Genomic DNA, 20,654 nt, shown 5'->3' with positions numbered 1-20,654 from the left:
CTTAATTTAAAAAAGTAGTGGAGCACTGCTCCCAAAGACACAAAATGGAAGAGGTAGGCTCCTGAGCGCACCTCGGTCACTGTGCTCCAGACATACTCCTGGCTAACCATACACTGTGGAAGAATGAGGTAATCTGATTCTACTCCATGACCTTTATCATATTCAACAAAGTTTATTTCAGAGATTAATACAATTTCCATAAAAACAAAGATACATACAAAACGTTGCAGTCAATTCACAGATATATTATACCAGATCGAAGAGGATTAAAACAACTCAGTCACACATACAGTAAGCCTATAAAAAAAAATCAAATACCCTAATAAAATGAACTATACATTCATTAAAAATATCCTCTTGTACAAGGCTCACCTCAAAAATGATAAAAGTGCCCAGCCCACTCTCGGGGAGTCATCCCAAAACAAATAGAGCAATACAGTAACAGTGCCGAAGTCTTGGCTCTTAGCTTGGAATATGCAGGGGGGAACAATAAAAAATGGGCCAAATCCCCCAAAGGGGCATAACACAATAGGGAGGATTGATTTTCAGTATCACGCTCCCATACCACTTTAATCACCCTGAGAGGGAGGCAGTTAAAGCGTGCTCTGGTGATCAAGATTCTCTGAGAGAAGTTCTCAGCCCATAATAAATATTTTTGAATGCTAGCACCAGTTATAATCACGTGCCTCCTTGAATGGAATCAATAACACCTGGGACTCCCTTTTCTCCGACCTATGAGATATAGCTCCTATTTTTAGGTGCTTTGCCACTCTCGGTGTTAGAATCTCTAATAAATTAAAATAAGAGGCAGAATTAATTTCCCCTCAGCTCTGAACTTATGAATAACAGCCAGTGGATCCTAAAATTAGGCCTTTTGATGGTTATTAGAAAATACAATGATGCAGGTATTTCCATCTCTGAAAGGGAAGCTGCCAATCAGATTCCCCTTTCATAAGCTTGATGCCAAAAGCATAGTGTGTACTCGTGTCCTGATGCATTAGTATTGTGATTCACAACACTTGCTCTACCAGAGGCAAAGACGAGGTTCAGAGGTCACAGGTGCCCACTTAACTGCTGCAGTGACATCCAAGTCGCTGCAGTGCAGGGGCTGCATTAAAAATATGCACTCCTGTTCGAAAAAAAACTGCATAACACTGAAGATCCTGTCCTGGTGGCACGCTAAACTGTAAAATTAAGCCATACCTGAGTTAGGGTATGGTGACCAGCATCTCTGTGAGTTATCCGAGCCACATTAAATTGAAATTGCACATGTGTCAGCCCTGTGGACCCAGTTCAGCTGTGGAAGGAATAGGTATATTGCTCCCAACAAGACCCACCCCTGGGCCACTAGCAGTACTGTCGCCTTGGGGGATTTCTTCTCTTTGTTTCTTTGTAAGGGCAGGTAACACCCTTTCTGAAGGGACAGCCACTCCACAGGACCAGGCCTGGAAATAGGAATCAAACGGTACACCCATTCACAAAGAGCCATGCCTCAAACCAGGGGGCTGCATTTCTAAAGGCTTTTGTTCTTAAAAATAGGTGATGGGGCGGGTTAAAGTATTCAGGTGGAACTCTGTTCAAGGAAAGGAGACTTCCACCATCTTGAAAAACTCTCTGCCTTCCCTTCTATCCCCTCCACCTCCTCTGGAGCAAAGCACGTAGGGTGTGACTTTAGAAGGGCAAAGTCCGCTCATTTCAAGAGCAGGGATTAGACCACTAAAGCAGGCTAGCTTAGTCAAATCAGCTGGAGACGTTTCCCTATAAAAGAAGGGGTCTACTCCCACTTCTTTGAATCACTTTGAAACATCTTTGGATCATCACTTGAGAAGATTGTGTTTGACCGTGCTGGGAGAGAAGCTAGTTGTGAGATGAAGGCAGGTGTTCCCAGGCACAGGACAGCTTTGTCCCCTAATCATCTCCAGGGACCATTGCAGGTGATCCGCTGCAGAAACATGAACTGCCTCTCTGAAAACTGCAGTGGTACCCAGTACCTCACCATGTTGGATGACCCTGTGGTTGGGTGCCAGCCTTCTCTGTGTTTCAGAGAGTGAGAAAAGGGCTCATCTTGTCCTTGACCCCCTGGATTGGGACTCACAGCACCCTGAGAGCCAGGACAGCTGGGATCCTAGTATTGTTCACTGTTGAACTGTTTAGATCATGTTTCAAGGACTGTTCAACACATTTGAACCAACAGGTCTCTCCATTTCTGCCTTTTGCTCTCTCACGATCTTTGCACAGCACTAAGAAGTCTGGTTCAGCACTGCTGAACCACCAAAAACTAAAAAAAAGCTACTATTAATTTCTATCTGCCCCCTTAGTCCATTTCTCAACCTAAGAGAATGGTTCGGTTAATTTGAACCCAAATGCTCACAAGTACATATTCTTTTTCAAGAACATTGTTCGTTTTGCTTGCCTTTCACCCCTGATTCATTACCAAGATTGCTGCATCTACTATCTTTACCTATTCTGTGTTCTTTCCTTAGGGGTGAGTTTTGTTCAGTGTTTTTCGAGTTAGTTATTAGTGTACATGGTGCGATAAATAAATGTGTAAATATTTTTATAGAACCTTGATTGGATATTTGTTTATTTTGGACTGTTTGGGTAGCTACTGAACCACATTCCCACCCCTTCTTAAGAGTATATCCCTCCCTTGGCCCACATTACCACAAAAAACAAAGGAGATATATCTCTTGATTGTGCCTGTTTTACCTTTATGATCATGTTGGCTCTTAGTTTGTAGAGGTGCGAGGGCAGAGTGGGCGGTTTATCCTCTATTGATTGTTTTACTCCTGCAGGGCAGAAGTCAATTGGTCACAGAAAGCGACTGATTCGCAAGGTCATCTGAATGTGTGTATTGTAGAATTACTTAGTCAGATGCCGCCCACAATGAGCAGTTTTGCATTCCATGTGGTTGAATGGGACATTTTCGTCTCTATCAAAAGAACATCCCGAATAACAAACTGGATGTGCATTGAAGTGTGTGAAATGGTAAGGGTCATGTCACACCTTTAGGTGCATGGAAGCAGCAAGGCCCATCTGGGCATCTAATTGCAGCACCTGGCAAATGCCTAATACTTGTACACAAGCCACAGCTATTGGCTCTGCCAATATGTGCTTTTTAACAAGACTTCAGTGGAGGACACCACATAATGCTTATAAATCGAGTGACTGAAGGCAAACCTGTTTTAGACATTTTTATTATATCAGTAGTGTGTTTACAGCTCCAATTAAGTCAATAGCTCTCAGAAGACTGATTTGATAACAAAATTGGCAGGAACTTTGAGTGCAAAGTTTGATCATATGGCTTGTTTAAAGGGAGCTCAAAGAGTTCCCACGAGGAGGTGTTTTGGGCAGGGAGGGCAGGAACAGGGTAGGAATGGACATAGGAATTAGCATGGCAATGGGCAGTCAATGTGTAGGCAAATAACCAAACAACTCCCGCAAGCTGTGTGTCCCTCCTCATTTGCCATTCCTCCCGATCTGTACCCTGATGCAATAGTTTTGACTTGTAATAGCCCAAACTAATAATGTCAAGTCATTGAGTCAACCATTGTCTCTTTAACAGGGGATTTTCCATTCTGTCATTCATTGGACAAAGTTTAATAAATTCAGCTACCATAAATATATGTTGTGCTTGTAAAGGAGTGTACCAGTTTCAGAAGTAGCTTCTAGCCTTGTATGTCTTCTCCCAGGGCTGTCGGAGGTCCACCTTTTGATATAATTGAAAATTCCGGAGCCTGGGACTTAATACATTCTACTCTCCACTACTCTGTTCAACAGACACACGCTTGCATAGTTTTACATAGTGATTGACAACTTTGCTGATGTTGTGTTAATACATTTATCTCAAAATTAGGCTGTGCATTCTTCCAATTTTGGTGTCGATTCATAATGTTTTGAGTTACATTCATCCTTTAAGGATGCCTGCATGGGAGTGTGAATATGATTCCAAGAAAGAGTGACACACTTTGTCAAACACAATCCACGCAAATTGATAACATATGTAAAATGTGCATATATGTTACAACTAAGTTTATCCCCCCCAAAAAAATTGTAGGGTACTCTCAAATGGCCATACATGAACATTATGGTCTTTCAGAATTGACCTTTGCATATATATATATTCACTGAAAAAACTTTGTTAAAGGGACATTATGGCCAAGTTGCAAAAAGACATAAAATTCAATGAAAAAACAGGACGTTATGGTTACAAGTAAAACGGAAACACCCTTGAAATTCACCAATTATGGTAAACTAAACACCCATAACTTGCGCCACCTCCGTGCACTGCTAAGACTAACACCCAGGACATCAAAGATTACATCAAAAATGTCATTGATGACATCACATATGAAATTCATTTTGATAAAAAGTCTCTAAAAGGGGTTATGTTTATAATGTTAGTAACAAGGTGTCAGGGGTCATTGGGAGCCCTATCATGAACTACTTAATGTATGAAAGAATGTAGTCATCTGAACAAAACATGATTTTGGAATGTTGTTGATGCAGGAACCTAATCATACATACGAATAGGCAATGGCTGCAGCATGCACCATAGAAGTACAATATTTATAATCTTGTAATTTTGGCTAGTACAATAATGAATGCTACATTATCAGAGTTTTGAGTAATGTTAAACATGTGATAACTAGCTAACAATTCAAGACTTACTACACACTTGTTCTAGTACAAACAATACATATGAAGCCCCACAATGCACACATGTCAGAGGCACTTACAGGGAAACTTTAGTAAGTAGGAAAGAAACACCACCACCAAAAATGGCACTTACATTAGACGTTATCATCAAGTACACAAATAAATTGTGTGTTTCAGGATTGTTTATTTCACCATGTATGTGTACCATGAAATGAGGCCAAATTCTAAGGAAAATGCCTTAACAACATACAAAAAGTTTAATGTCTACATATGGAACACCTTTTGATTTTTAAAATGTTCTCTATCAGTGAACAAAACCATGTGGCTTAGATATGTCAGTGAACAAAAAGAAGTGGCCCAGATATGTGATGTCATCCTTTATTTAAGGTGCAGTTAAGGTGACTCAACATAACACTATAAAACCATTCAAATTCAACGTGTTGATCTCCCCATAATGCCATATCCCCCATAATGCCATTTTGTATGCCACTGTGAATCAATTCTCTGATAATATACATGTGCTCTTGGGCTTTGCGATGAGAACGCGCTGAGTTAAGCCGGTCCAGCGTTCTCCAATGCTCTGAATTTCAAGTGTTTTGTCGCATTATTTTTAGTGACCTTAACTGCACTTTAGCATGTTTTCCCTTGATTTTCAAGGGTTTTGTTAAACCATAGTTTACGGCTCTGCCCACTGTATATTTTACATCACTCCCTATGCATTGAGCTGTGAGCCGATAAAAACCCAGTTGCTCTGTATCATACTCCACTCTCTGCCTTCCAATTAATTAAACCCTTTATAGTTTTTAGAGATCAAAACTTTTTTCTAAGATGTGCCCACACAATGCTGTACATGCCATTGGTTGATTCCTGAGACACAGATAAATAACCCCTATACACCTGCTGCAGTTTTTTCAGTGTCGTTTATTCCCAAAACTCATCAATCTAATTAGAGAAAATGAATGTCCCATTTCCAGAGTAACATTAACTCTTGCTAGCATTTGTCCACAACCCTGTCCTTACTGCAGTAACATGCTTTTAGTCCTAAAGTCCTAAAAAGGGAAATTACACACCACCCATACAAATTGCATTGCCTGTGCAAAGTAGTGATAAAGGGCGATATGATGCGTTAAGACAACTTTCTTCCCCCTTCTTTGGAACTCCTATGCCAGCGGGCCAATGGCATGATCTGGGTATTTCTACCTTGTCTTCTATTTCAGAAGCAAGTATTCTTTACCTGATTTTCTAGGTCTGCATGTTTCTTGAACTTGAAGACCTCATTTCAGGGTGCCAAGGTGCTCCTCTACACGTGGTTACATACACCCTGCATTCCCCAGCCTACGGGAGATTGGGTGATATGGTCCTCACTGTTTCATCCCCTGGTTGTTTGTGGATCCTTAGCTGACAAATTTCCCACCTCCCGCCTCCCCGGTTGTTATCCAGATACTCCCTTTTACTATTGCTCACCTAACCATGTACTTACCTCTTTGACTTGTAAACAGCTCTGTTGCTTCGTGAAGTTACATCTGTGCTAAATAAATACCCTAATAGTAATGATGAAAGGTTATATGTGTACTCTGCACGTAATGAAAATTGATAATTCTTGATCTTACCAGAAAGAAATCGGTCTACATCCCCTCAACAATTTTGTGACTTCTAACAATAATAATCCTTCCTTTTAGCTTGATGCCTATAGATGCAATATGGATTTGCCGAACTTAGATGGTATTCCGAGGTAACCGCATAACACACTGATCATCATTGTGCTCTGCAGACTGAAGCAGGTTCTTTGATATTTCTCTGCAAGCTCTTTGTTCAGCAATGTTTTGCAGAGAGCAGGTCAGTGCCTTGCCACTTTTATATCAGTCTTCTTGAGGTTCAGGAAAAAGGAAATCAGAAAGAGGTGTAGCGTGGTGCTCTTAAAGTTGGGATTTCATGAAATTTGAGATAATAACAACTACCCATAATTGTTGGACACTTTGATGAAGGACAGATATAAAAATCATTTGAAAAACATTCACTTTATAAATAACAATCAATTTTCTTTGAGAAATTGATGGGCACATTCAAGTTAGTTTGTAAGTCTTTGCATCACACATATAAAACGTTCAAGCATGATTCAATATATGTATTGAATTATTGCCAGACACCTTCCTCATTATAAAATCTACTAGATTATTCTGGGGGAAGAATTGAAAATATTAGAAGATGTTCCTACAATAAGTAAATCATTCTTTCTGTTTTCTTTTCAGTGATTCCTCAGCATTTACCATAGACCTTGTCAGAGATTGGTGAGAGACGAGTCTTTATTTTGAGATGCCACTACTGGCTTTGGGATGGAGCACATTTTTATGCCACTGCTGATCTCCTGAATCGACGGATTTAATGCATATGAGGTCAGTCCTTAAGCTCTAATTTAACATGTGCAAGAATTTGGCCTCCAAATGCATGCTCAGCAATTCTTCTGTGTTTATTTGTGTTTTAAAGATATTGTGTTGTGTGTCTGGAAGTGTTGGTAATAATATCTAGTAATTGAGGAAATGGAGCATGTGAGATATTCAAGAAATAAAAATGTAAGCAATTCCTATAGATTTGTATAGCTGCCTCATCATCTTGCCTTTCTCATGTACTCAAGCTCCACTTTTGACGGCCTTCCAAAATTGTTCTTACAGTTTACCGTTTTTTAAAGCACACCCAAGAGTATATGTCGTAAGGATGCAAAATCACGGCCTAAATTAATTATGCTCTGTAAATGGCAATTTAAAAAAAATATAGAAGAAGAAGGATTGATGTGTGCAGAAAAGTGTGAGGCTGAATTTGTGTGGTGTATGGATGAAATTAAAGTTATACTTTGTATGCTTGCACATTAAGTTGCTCAGTGCTAGGTCCTCATTAACTCTGGTGAAGGTGCCAGCTGTTGGAAAATATCTACAATATGAATAGCCAGTGTTTATTGATGTGAATTAATATATAGGATGTTCTATCACTCTATAGGTAATAGAACCTCATCAGAAATTGGTGTTTATGATTATGCGGATTACCCTTTGTCTCATTTATAGATTTTTGAAGTGATAGTATGCATGAGACCATTGCATATTGAATCTCGGGTAGTGAAGGACACCATGTTTGTTCTGAACTGTAGCAGGCTTAAACCTATGTATGTTTTGGCATGATCCAAGAAACTATGTATTAACGGGAATGGAGTGACCCGGACAATGTGCTTAATCTGGATACATCAAATCACATCAAAGGTGGGTGATGCTAGTAAGGGATGTGGATTGAGCATTGTGTGTTTTTTCATTACTCAACACCTCTCTTCCCTAACATATTCCGATTATATGTTGTAAGTGCCCTTTATCCCATATCATTCATAGGCGTCATGACACTCAGCCTTTTAAAGTCACTGCTGGGCTGAGGTAGGTAAAATGGGGGCTGTAGTGACTATGTAGTTCACCCTAAAGAGAACATGGAAAGAGTGGCAAGGTCTGAGTTATATTGTACAAGGGAAGTGCCTCAGTTCAAGAACCACGCTGGGGACCAATGGCCTATGTATCCAGAGGAAATTGCTGCTATATTATTGGGGTTAGGACAGGGTAAGAAGCTGATCAAGGGCTTAAGGGGTGATCTCAGGGAAGAAGTGAGTGAGAAAGTCTTTTATATTATGTGGGGTATTCTGCCCACCAAATTCACACCTTCCTAGGCCTCTACCTTCACAACCTGAACTTCCTTCACGCCACCATAGAGGGGTTGTTTTGGCATTAAGGTCCAGGGTGATTGATTGGAATGCTATTCCAAACTTGTTTTCCCTGAGTTTTAGGCAAAATATTTGACTAATGAGTAAGCATTCACAATTCTGTACATTGTTCAACTCTTGTGCCATCAGTTTACTAGAATGCATTAATGTGCTGTGAAGCAAGGCAACATTTCTATCAAGTGCTTCCCGCATGCATTATGCCACCACACATTATAGCAAAGTCAACGGAATGGTAATAAACAGAAGAAGCATGCTTATTATGATTATGGTTGTGCAGTACAAATCGGTGGTAACGGAGTGGTAACTCTGTTACCGCCTTATTAAGGAACTGCATATTACAAGTTAGGCGGTGAAGTGGAGGATTCACCTCCAGCAAAAAGCTTGAGGTAAATCTGCCACCTGACCACTGAAAATCGGCAAAATCAGTGAAATTATCACCAGTGGTAATTCTGCTGCAATCCCCATGGAGTCCTATGGACTCCAATAAATTGGGACTAAGACTGCCTGCCACCACTTGTAATCCAGTAGTAAATCCACTGAATCAAGTGGCAGTAATGGTAATTCTGTTTTGCAGTATTCCGCGGATTTATGGGGAGAATACCAACAAAGAGGCCCATAGTAAAAAATAAAGCTGTCTGTTAACAACTGGCATCGAGAAAAGAAAAATGATCAGGGTGACTGAACGTAAGGTACACACTTCACACACTTCTGACATGTAAGATAAATAACATTTTTTCAAATTGGAGAACATTTTATCTTATTTTACCAAATTCTTTAATGCATAAAAATCTTTTTGTTACAAAAAAAATGGAACAGAACACTTTTATAACGAGACCATATATCTAAGTGACACATTGATGTTTATCCAAGCCAGTATGCCTGGATCACAGTACAAAAAAACATGTACAGTCCCTTGCAACAATCCGGGATCACAGTGAAACAGATTACATGAAAACAAAGTGCATAGGATTACAACTTTTGCAGTGTGTATATTAACACTGGAGGGAAGTCGACACAACAGTGTTTCGGCCATTCATTAGCTGATCTGTGTTATTGCAGAATGATTGGACTTCATCAGGATGGGAAGAGAAAATGAAGTGAAAGGGTCCTGTTTCGGCATTCACAGTCTGAGGCACAGCGGCACCACTTTCACCCATGTGGGCCCTTGGAGGATCTATTCTTTATTCTATCTCCAATCAAGCAACGGCACCAGCTCCAGCTAGGCAACACCCAGCAGGTATCCAGACACTCGCTGAGAGGATATTTATCTTTTGATTCTCAGCATCATCAACAAACAGGGATCTTGATAAACATGAAATATCAACAATTGTCAGCCAGCATCTAGACTTCAACAGAAGCTATGATGTCTAAATCCATGCAGTGGAACTACTAAAGCACAAAAGAAACAGTACCATTTCACTTAATTTTCTCTTCCCGTCCTGATGAAGGCCAATCACTCCACATCAACACAGATCAGCTAATGAATGGCCTAAATAACTGTTGTGTCAACTCCCCCCCAGTGTTGATATTCACACTGCAAATGTTGTAATCCTATGCACTTTGTTTTCATGTAATCTGTGTCACTGTGATCCCTGATTGTTGCAAGGGACTGTACATGTTTTTTCTGTACTGTGATCCAGGCATACTGGCTTGGATAAACATCAATGTGTCACTTAGATATATGGTCTCATTATAAAAGTGTTCTGTTCCATTGTTTTTGTAGCAAAAAGATTTTTATGCATTAAAGAATTTGGTAAAATAAGATAAAATGTTCTCCAATTTGAAATAATGTTATTTATCTTACAAGTCAGAAGTGTGTGAAGTGTGTACCTTACGTTCAGTCATCCTGATCATTTTTCTTTTCTCGATTTCTCACCCACCTGGGCAGATCAGGGGTCAACCAGGAGCCCTTATATTGAAGTTGCCACCGAGCAGCAGTGGGAAAGGCTTGTCTGCACAGGTATTTCAAGAAGTGTCTCTGCCTCAGTACACAATTACTGCCTGTCAGTTTTTTTTCCTGTAAATGTTGTATTTATTTTATGAGTCTTTGTGATTCAAAATATTTAAGCAACATTTCATTTAATTGGGTATTTGTCATTGTCGAAGGGTCCCTCATTAAACACCTGCATGTGAAAATGTGGGTTCTTTGCTGGCAGAGAATTCCTGCGAATTCCTGCAGGTGGAAACCTACACTTAGCTCTTGCAGGACCTTTGTGAGGGATGTACCTGTTCATCCACCAATAATTATAGATTCTGCCCTCAGTGTACTTCCACCAGGTATTAACTATGGATAAGCTTAGGTCGACCAAGTTTGCCAATTTCGATAATATGGTCGGCAATGTGTGGAAAATCAATACAATATCATAAACATGGAACATGTAACCCACCTATGTGTTCCAGAAAATAGGAATAATACAGCTGGAATGCAATGTAATATGTGAAATATAATTAGCAAAAGAAGCATATTTTTTTAACCAGTGCATTAAGTGATTAAATGTGTATAGCTTTGTATCCCAATTTGCCCCTTTTAGCTCCGGTTTTGTTTGTTAGGCTTTGTCAAATTTCATTTTCACTGTTACATGACATCATTAAAAAACCTGCAAAAATATCCATGTCCTTCCCCTGGTTCCTTTCCCCTATGTGTAACTAAAACATTTTTTTAAAGCAAAGAAATGGTTTGCCGGTTGTATTCTTGATCCAACGTGGCTATGTATTTGTCCTACTAGGCCCTTTATAACATTTTATTCACTTACCTTACCTTTAACCCCCAAAATATGAAGAAAAAAATGATTACCTTTTTGTATTTCTGCTTTTTTTAACCTAAAACTAGTCCCATTGTGTATGCTTGTCTCCATCCATACCAGTTGGGCTTCCGTCCCAAGATGGGGACGGACTCCGTTATGATTTCATTGCTGGATGACCTGGCGATGCTTCAGGACCGCAGAGAGACCGGAGTTCTTATTCTCCTGGATCTCTCTGTGGCCTTTGATACAGTGGACCATGAAATTCGTCTGCTCATACTGGAACATGCTGGTGTAGTTGGATCTATTTTGGCCTGGTTTAAGTCTTTCTTGGAGGGCCGATCATAGACAGTTTGGGGCCGATTCATGGAACAAACGTGCGCCGAAAATCTTGGCGCAAGCAGGCGCAAGCGCGAAAAAACAGGCGCATGTGCACGCGTGCGATCTATAGAAGTCCCTGCGCGTGTTTTCCTCGGGATGTGCGCCAAACCCGTGCATGGCGCACACGTCACTGCAACATCCTAAACGGCGTGCGAGACACGCACAGTGAAAGCGCACAACCTCGGCGCATACACCAGAAAGTGGGCAGAACACGGGGCGTAACGCGCGGAATGGGGAACAACGCGCAAAAATAAGGGCGTAACTGGGGATGTACTGCAGGGAAGCAGACGGAACGCCCACACGCACTCGAACCACACGTATTCATGGAATCGAATAGGGCAAAGCCGCGCACAGCCAAAGACACGCACAAGCCGAAACACGTCCGCCACACGGAGGCAGGTGGTAGCGTCCCTGCGCATTACAAAAGTGGCAATATACAGCAATGATGAATGTCCCATACTGCGATTGGGCCTGTGCCAGCAGGGCATGTGTATTTCGGGGGTGCGCGGGAAGTTTCACACGCGATTGAGCGGGGTACGTGTATTTCGGGGGTGCGTGGAAAGTTTCACACGCGATTGAGCGGGGTATGTGTATTTCGGGGGTGCGCGGGAAGTTTCACACGCGATTGAGTGGAGTACGTGTATTTCGGGGGGTCGCGGGTAGTTTCACCCGTGATTGACCGGGGTACGTGTATTTCGGGGATGCGCGGTAAGTTTCACATGCGATTGAGCGGGGTACATGTATTTCGGAGGTGCGCGGGAAGTTTCACACGCGATTGAGTGGGGTACGTGTATTTCGGGGGTGCGCGGGAAGGTTCACACGCGATTGAGTGGGGTACGTGTATTTCGGGGGTGCGCGGGAAGGTTCACACGCGATTGAGTGGGGTACGTGTATTTCGGGGGTGCGCAGGAAGTTTCACACGCGATTGAGCAGGGTATGTGTATTTCGGGGGTGCGCGGGAAGTTTCACACGCGATTGAGCGGGGTACGTGTATTTCGGGGGTGCACGCGAAGTTTCACATGCGATTGAGCAGGGTACGTGTATTTCGGGGGTGCGTGGGAAGTTTCACACGCGATAGGTCTTGGGCGAGCGGGGTACCACTCACCGTCTGTGTGTAGAAGAACACGTAGCCAACACCCACCCGCTGTGAAGTAATAGCGTGTGAACCCCAACGCCTGGAAAACACACGCACCGCACCCCATGGAAAGCATGTACAGAGCAATGGAAATCCATGTGGGATCTTCAAGCCCTGCCAGGGCAACGCCCGTGCGTGACACGTCACAAATGCTCTTACGCGCTAAGGGCCTTTGGTCCAATGAAATCGCGTATGCGTGCTGACGCGCTTACGCGCTAAGGGCCTTTGGTCCAATGAAATCATGCATGCGTGCAGACGCGCTTATGCGCTAAGGGCCTTTCCTCAAATTACACGCTGACGTGCAATTTTTTCACGTGCCAAATCACTCCGTATCAAGCTGGCCATGCAAAAACACACGGAAGACCACGCTCCTGCCCAAAAGGCCGAATTACTGCCCCCCAGAGCCCCGAGCACGCTCCCACCTGCTATCTGCTGCTGCCTGACTGCCTGCTGCCCTCGTGGTCTGCCATTTGGTGCCTGCACATCAGCCATCTGCAGGGGTCCAGTTGCGGTGCCCACCCCTGCTGGAACAGAAGACTCCCGACTGGGATACCATCGCTCCACAGCCCAGCCCCAGGACCCAGTTGCCCACCCACGCCTGCCTCGGGGGTCGCCATGTCGGGGCATACACCATCTGAGATCACTGGCGACCCCCAGCCAGAGGGGCAGAGGGCCACCAGCTTCAGTCAGAAGGAAGTTGGTGTCCTGGTGGAGCTTGTCCTGGGGCATTATGATGCCCTCTTCGGATCATCACGCGCCGACAAGGAAGGACGGGACAGGATCTGGGACGACTTTGTGGTTGCCATCAACGCGGAGGGGGTGGCAACCCGCAACATCAAGCAAGTCAAGAAGCGCTGGGAGGACTTGAGGTCCAGGTCCAGCGCCTCGTGGAGGGGGGCCGGGGCAGCATGAGTACCATCCAGATGAGGGTCCTGGAACACATACGCCCAGCGCTCCATGCCCAGATGCTTGAGAGGCAGACCCGTCTGGAGTCGAGCGGTAAGTGGCCAAGCATTACTGTGTGAGACAGGGCATGTTGCAGTGTGCTGGTTGTCTGATACTTGCCTGTATGTGTGACATAGGCCATGTACGCATGTGTGTGTGCAGGGACATTATGGTCATTCATGTGAGACCAGTAATGTGTGAACCACACGGTTGGTGCATGTGTTTAAATGCAACATGGGGAGCCCTATGCGGAATGGACACATGAGAGCATGCCAGTCTCTGTTCCTGGACATGGGTGGGGGTGAGGGATGGGTGCTGATGCCATGTACATGTATGGTGTCCATGTCTATGTGTCTGACCTGCGTGTCTGTGACTTGTGAATGCCATGGATGCATGACACATGTCTGTGACAATGTTCAGATTCACTGATGCAGCCTAGTTATCCTTGGATCCACTGTGTCTGGGGTGTACGAGGCCAGATGGATGAAACTACGGTGAAGTGTGTGCATGTGATAGGCATGACCCATGATGCATGTGAGTTCTAAAACAACATTTTATGTTTCAAGAGTCCCTTGGACATGTATGCTAATGTCCATAGCATGCACCATGCCTGTTACTGCATGTGTTTTGCCTGCACTGACCCATGTGTTGTGGAGGGACATGATGGAAGTGATCTTTGACAGTGCCACTCATCTGCTATTGCTTCCTGTCTAGGGGACCATTGTACAGTACCCTGATGCTTGTGTTCTATGTCTCCCTCTACACAGCGCAAAGTGAAGAAGAGGGCGGAGACGGCGCTGTGGAGAAAAGTGGCGGGGATGCCTCCACGGCTGCAGCGGAAGGGGTGGGTGAGCCCCCACAGGGGCTTGCAACGGCGGAAGACGGTGTGGAGCCATCCAGGTTGGTGGTTTCCACAGAGGAGGAGGAGGCCGCTACTGAGCCGCACATGGGGCCTGGTGGGGGCATGCCTGCTGGTGCAAGTGCTGCAGTCCAGTGGCAGGGGCAGGAGGCAGCACAGGTCGCCGTGGAGGGGCCTGTGCATGTCACTGTCCCTGACACTTTGACTGCACCACCATGCACCAGCAGGGATGCCCCATCCCAGGCCCGTCCACAGGTAGGGGGGATGTCCATGTCATCTGACTCCCCTCCACTTGCGGACGAGGGGACCCCTGGCCGTATGGAGAAGGTCCTGATTGGCGTCACGTTGCGCACGCGTGACATTCGTGATGACGTGCGTGCTTCCCGGGGGGAGCACGCACGTCATCACGAAGAGCACCGTGCCAACGTGGCCCAGTTGGGAGCGGCCATAGTCGGGGGTTTCGTACATGTGTCGGCCACTCTGGCGACCCTCTCCTCCTCTGTGGAGGCTATGCGCCAGTCGTTCTCCATGCTGTCTTCCTGCCCAGATGCCACCAGGGCCCCCTGTGGACCTGCCCCGACCAACGCAGCCAACTTGGTGGGGAGCTCACCCCTGCCACAGTCGGGAGTCGGAGGTCCAGCAGGGGTGGAAACACCAGCAACTGGACCCCAGCAGATGGAGGATGTGATGGCATCATCGGGCAGGGCACGTGCACGACGGCGTCGGTGGATTCCATCAGCCTGGATGCCGTCGTGCTGGCAGAGGCAGTTGCGTCGGAGGCAGCGGCAGGCTCGACGTGGGAGGCATCATGGCTCGGGCCATCAACATCAGGGGGGCAGGCATCGGCCGGAGAGCAGGAGAACCCTGGAATGGGAGTGTCTTCCGTGTGGGAGCGGTTGGGCCAGCAGATAGGTGTGGAGCGGTGGTGGGCGGAGGAGGAACGGCTCACAATGGTAAGGGCGGGCTGAGTGCCTCGAGGGTATTCGCAGGGAGTTGGAGCTGGACACCGCATTAGCCATGCGAGGCCTCGGGGGCCAGGGAACATGCCCGCCTCCAAGCCATTGAACAGGAGTTCGAGGATGCCCTGGTCCATGACATCAACCAGTGAGCCGTCGGACTAGCCCGCCGCCTTTGTATATAGTTATTTGGGTTTAGGTTTAATTTCTTTATTATTATGATTTGTAGTCCACAGACTTTGCTCCACTTTTTGTATATTATTGTATTTTAGATAGGGTTCTTGGTAGGTTTCATTTGCTTTTGGGATAATGGACCCTTCAGACTTTTGTTTTCAATTTCCAGGTCATGTATATACTTTCTTTTAGTCATATTTACATTGATTAATGTTTTTTTATGCTTTCCATCTTTGGATTTCGTTCTATGGACTTTGGGGATGCACCACTTATATTTTTTCATGTTTTGGATTTCTTTTCTTGCTTGGATTTGACTTTCTTTTTCTTATTTCAAATATTATTTCTTCATTTGCATGTGTGCTTTTCATTTTGACATTTGTTATACTTTTTAATACATTTCTTTATTCAACATTATTGGTGTGGTGTACAGTGATTATTTTGGTGCATGTCTCCATGAGCATTGGCACAGTCCTGTGTGGCTCTGTAGGACATTTGCTGATGGGCATGCTGGTTCTTTTCAGACTATCATGGAATGGGTAATTTACTAGGGAGTGCGTGCAGTGGTTCGTTGGGTGTTTACACTGGGGGTTGGAGGGGTGGGATTTGGGTTGGCATTAGGGCCATGGGTCTGTATAGTCATGGTGTGGTGTTTGGGGGACATGAGTGGGGGCCTGCTGGCAGGTGCCCCACACTGCTGGGAGGTGGGGTTGCAAGGGGACATGAGTGGGACATGAGTGGGGGCCTGCTGGCAGGTTCCCCACACTGCTGGGGGGTGGGAGTGCAAGGGGACATGAGTGGGACATGAGTGGGGGCCTGCTGGCAGGTGCCCCGCACTGCTGGGGGGTGGGTGTGCAGGGGGACATGCGTGGGACATGAGTGGGGGCCTGCTGGCAGGTGCCCCGCACTACTGGGGGGTGGGGGTGCAAGGGGACATGAGTGGGACATGAGTGGGGGCATTGCGGCAGGTGCCCTGCACTGCTGGGGGGTGGGGGTGCAAGGGGACATGAGTTGGTGATCAGTAGTGCAAGGAGACATGTGCCTTTGCTGGGGGGCATGCCCATGTTGGGTGGGCTGCCTGCGGGACATGACCAGGGGTGCAGGGTAGTCTCCTGTGGTGTGGGCTGCCTGCAGGGGCCATGGAGGGTGTACAGGGAACACCTGTGAGGACCCACACTGCCAAATCACGTGTGGGACTCCCTGGCACCCCTGAAATACACGTACCCTGCTGAAATCGCGTGTGAAACTTCCCGCGCACCCCTGAAATACACGTACCCCGCTCGCACAGGGCCAATCACGTGTGAAACTTCCCGCGCACCCTTGAAATACACGTACCCTGCTGGAATCACGTGTGAAACTTTGCCCGCACCCCTGACATACATGTACCCTGCTGAAATCGCGTGTGAAACTTCCCGCACACCCCTGAAATACACATACCCCGCTCGCACAGGGCCAATCGCGTGTGAAACTTCCCGCGCACCCCTGAAAGACACGTACCCTGCTCGCACAGGGCCAATCGCTGTGTGAAACTTCCTGCGCACCCCTGAAATACATGTACCCCACTCGCACAGGGCCAATCGCGTGTGAAACTTCCCGCGCACCCCTGAAATACACGTACCCTGCTGGAATCGCGTGTGAAACTTCCCACGCACCCCTGAAATACACGTACCCTGCTGAAATCGCGTGTGAAACTTCCCGCGCACCCCTGAAATACACGTACCCTGCTGAAATCGCGTGTGAAACTTCCCGCGCACCCCTGAAATACACGTACCCTGCTCGCACAGGGCCAAGCGCGTGTGAAGCTTCCCGTGAACCCCGGGAATACACGTACCCCGCTTGCCATGCTGGTACAGGGTTAGCGCAGCCCTTTGCGCTGGATTGGGGATTTTGATGGCTTTTCCCTGCGCGAAGGGCGTTCTTGGGGGCGTAACTGGCGCTGCTGCAGGGTCGCTGCGCCACTGTGCGCCATGGCTGGTTTTGGTAGCTGAAATCCATGAATACGCTGTGCACGGAAATGGATTTTAGCGCACGCGGCTGGCGCAGAGATTTGCACGCGCACACTGTGCGCCAGCTGAGTGCGCCACTTGTGCGCTAAATTCTATGAATTACCCCCTTTCTTTCCAAGCGTGCTTTTCTTCTTTTGTAGAGCTAACCTACGGAGATCCGCAGGGGTTGGCTCTATCTCTGCTTTTGTTTAACTTATATATTTGCATGCTAGAAGATCTTATAACTGTGTGCGGCATACTCTTCTATTCATATGCGGATGATACACAGCTGATTTTTAGGCTGGGTTCACTGCAGACCTCATCTCCCAATCGGCAGCAGGACTGTCTGGAAAAGGTGGGTTCTTGGATGGCGACCAACTGGCTTCAGCTTAATGGGAATAAAACAAATGTGTTAGTAGTCGGATCCCAGGGTAGTGACTACCTTTGAAAGTCGCAATACTGCCCTGACTCCCTTGGCCCTTGTCTGGCCCCTTGTGCCTCAGTTAAGAGCCTGGTGTAACACTTCTCCCTAATGGCTCTAGTGAAGCACAGATTTCTGCCATCTGCGGGTTCAGATTCGGGAAATTGAAAACTTTGATGAAAATTCTTTCTCTGATTCCCCAGAAAAATCACACCACACTTGTTACATCTTCGATAATGGGGTCTGTAGATTACTGCAATGGCATTTATCTGGGACAGCCAAAGAACCAGATCCAGAGATGGCAAGTTCTACAGAACGCAGCAGCGTGTTTAGCACTTAATGTTCCCCGACTGACTCCTTCTGCTGCTCTTCTTCACTGACTACACTAGCTGCCTGTAGAAGCATGGATTGAGTTCAAGACTCTGTGTGTGGTACACAGAGCTCTCTATAACGCGGGTCCTCAGTACCTGAGGAAGATGTTGGTTGGGTACGTCCCTGCACAAAGTCTTCATTCAGAATCACCGGCTCTTTTGAAGATCCCTAAGTTTCGCTGTAAGTGGCTAGGTGGCCGCTGCTTCTCAGTACTTGCTCCCCAGTTTGCGGAATTCCCTCCCATTACACTTGAGAGTGCAAACTGAATACTTTCTTTTCAGGAAAGCACTTAAAACCCACCTGTTTAGCTTCTTCTCTGCTCCATATCTTTTTTTTTTTAGGTATGCTTTAGTAAAATCTGCCCTCCTCTGTTCAGCGCCTAGATGCCCTTGGGCCATAGTTTGTGCTTTATTACATTTCAATAATAATGCACCAGAGAATCCTTTGTCCTTTAGTCACATCCTATGTGTTCTTGCGTGACGACATGTGTTTGCCATGTTCGGACTCTTTGTTTTTGTTGCTCAGTGTTAGTCCTTCCGAAGAAAGGAATTGAATTCATAAAATGGGGTGGGATTTGCATTTAGAAAGGGGAGCTTTGAAGAAGCAAGAGGAGTTTAACTTCTAATGGGATATAACATGCTACTATCCAGGTGGGAGTCTCGAAGGAGAATGGCATGCCTACAAGAGACTGCCATTCTCCTTTTTGAGACTTGTGGTTGTGAACCCTGTATTCCTCGGATGCGCAGAGAAAGACCAGGCGTTGCCTCAAAAGGGTCGATCCTCAGGGACACCTCAGGTGGAGGAAGAACTGACAATGGAAGGCTTGAGACTGCCACAGGAGGTGGAGGAAGATGGTCTGACGACAGAGGGTTTACCACTGCCACAGCAGAAGACATTAGATGGGGAGCTGGTGGATATAGTGTGGTAACATTATTCCTTATGCCAGAGGTGTTGTAGATGACTGTGAGGACTGGGTGTCAATAGTAGACTTACTACAGGGGAAGCCCATTGTAGTTGTGGATACACTACAGTTGCTGATGAACAAGGCCTTAACCACCCTTGAAACTCAAGATGAGATGGTGGTAATGAAGGACAAGAATGCAGCAGATGTGTGTAGCTGGACTGATACAGCCAATGAGAGGGTACAGGTGGTGGTGGGACAGGAGCCAGAAGAACAACAGGTAGAAGATTCAGAGATGGTCCCCCAACAGATGTCACAGGCGAAAGAGGCTGAGTCCTCTGCACCTGTGTCTGCTCTTGCAGGGGGGCAAGGCAGGTATTGGCCTCCCATTTCAAGGTTCATATGGAATAAGCAGTGTATAGACCCCCAAACCCAGATATTGCCTACTGGGTAAGGGGCCTAGGATCACTAAACCTGCCAGAGGGGAAAACTGTGAGATGCAGGAAGGCACTGTGATTTGCAACATATGCAAGGCGCCAGTCAGTGACGTGGGATGCACTAAAGAAGGGTTGAGCCTTGCGTACCACAGAAATGCACAACCACATGGAAAGGAAAGTTGCATTGGCTAATCCTACTGCATGAATGTCAGCTACCAGTGACTACTTTTCCACAGCACCCCAACGTTATCTTCTCAACCTGCCCAGGCACCCCTGCCTCATCCCTTAAAAATGCTCTGGGGAAACCCTCTACCTGTAAGGCATTGCTGCCATCGCCAGCTCCACCACCACTGTGTGCTGTTGTTGGTGGTGTAGGCCCTGTGGGTGTGCCACTATTTGGGATAGCATACTGGGACACAAATTTGTATCCTGCTGCTAGGTACTGCCTGTATTCCCAGAAGACTATCAGTTAAGTGGTAGCTCAATGAGACCGCAACGGGGATGCCATGGTTGTACACATGCTCCAGCACAACCCTACTGTGTTTTAGGTTACTGGGCATTTGGAAAGAGGGTACGGAAAACGCAGTTTGAGGATTCCCCAGGGTTTTGGATTCTGACGTACACGTGCCAAATATGACAGGAGTTGCTTTCCAAGTGTATGAGAAGTTAACGAATAGCAGAAGCTGCATAGTTTCACTGCAACCTGCAGAAATGTAAAGGGAGTACAACATTTGAGAAAGGAGTTAATGAAATAATTGCAACTCAAGGAGCTAATCTAGACCAGAATCAAATGAATTAATCAAATGTTTGCCTAAATGGTGGTGACTTGTGATCTTGAAACATGGTCATAAAATCCTCGAACTGCAGAACAATTATGAACTATATTCCACCTCTCCCAACCCTACATACTTGCTGTTTTCATCTGCAGCATACAACACAA

The 20,654-nt window shown here is 45.8% G+C and overlaps 1 protein-coding gene across 3 annotated transcripts in view; it reads left to right on the top strand.

Moving 5' to 3' along the window:
- The window catches only part of HS3ST5 (heparan sulfate-glucosamine 3-sulfotransferase 5), an 892,491-nt gene that overhangs the window by 262,504 nt on the left and 609,333 nt on the right, over nucleotides 1–20,654 (top strand). For all 3 annotated transcript variants that reach the window (XM_069607861.1, XM_069607859.1, XM_069607860.1), the window contains exon 2: nucleotides 6,909–7,052. The gene's annotated coding sequence lies outside the window, so the exon portion shown is untranslated. The remainder of the gene's footprint in view (nucleotides 1–6,908; nucleotides 7,053–20,654) is intronic.

This window comes from Ambystoma mexicanum, chromosome 4q (genome assembly GCF_040938575.1).
Source record: "Ambystoma mexicanum isolate Mex_15411 chromosome 4q, UKY_AmexF1_1, whole genome shotgun sequence".
Lineage (NCBI taxonomy): Eukaryota > Metazoa > Chordata > Amphibia > Caudata > Ambystomatidae > Ambystoma > Ambystoma mexicanum.
Note: the sequence above shows the minus strand (reverse complement) of the source record. Positions and strands in the feature narration are given on the sequence as shown.